We start from the raw sequence: 785 nt of genomic DNA on the forward strand, positions 1-785 counted from the left end.
TCTACCGTTGGGTTCATCTGTACTTTGTCTGTTAGGAAGCATTCGCAGTACCGGAGACGGATTTGGTTAGCCTATAATACAGTTGTGTCGGCAGCATTTGCGGTTTTGATGCCGCTGGTGTGGCGTAGAAAAATTTGTGCTTTTTTATTATTAGCCCCTTATTTTGGAGCTTAACTGTCATTTTTCAAACCTTTATAACATTTTAAGTCACTTTAACCAATTTTCCTCCATTAAATTTTTTCTTTTTTTTATACTATTAAACCCCGCATTCAGTTGATGAAATTACACTGCTTTCTTTAATTTTTAACATGAGGATCTTTCATCAGAATGAAAGTGACAGTCCACACTATATCAGCTGTTGCATTCATCTTTGAGTGCAACATGAAACACAATCTTTTATCCCATTGTGTGCGTTGCCGCATGGTACTGTATTACTTTGTATCATTTTTCCTTTCCTTATTTTTTCAACTGCTGTCGATTCCTCTTGCAGATAACTTAGCAACCCCACATGGCCTGCAAACCGGATTATTTCTATTTATAATTTTTCACTCGCCTGTCCAAGTGTATGATTACTTCCACAATCACGAGTGTGTTTGAAACTGCATATTTTGCATCTCTTTCCGCCTCTTCGGAATTTCTGCGATTCTTTTAATAATATAACTTTTCTTTACCACACTCTCCCACTCACTGGATTACTCACATTTAATCTTACTATTGTTTTATATTCTTCTATTCTTTTGCTCATTTACTCTTCAACTTCACTCCTATTATAATATTCGTATATA

The sequence above is a fragment of the Trypanosoma equiperdum genome (assembly GCF_001457755.1).
Source record: "Trypanosoma equiperdum strain OVI genome assembly, contig: ctg_1823, whole genome shotgun sequence".
In the NCBI taxonomy this organism is placed as follows: domain Eukaryota; phylum Euglenozoa; class Kinetoplastea; order Trypanosomatida; family Trypanosomatidae; genus Trypanosoma; species Trypanosoma equiperdum.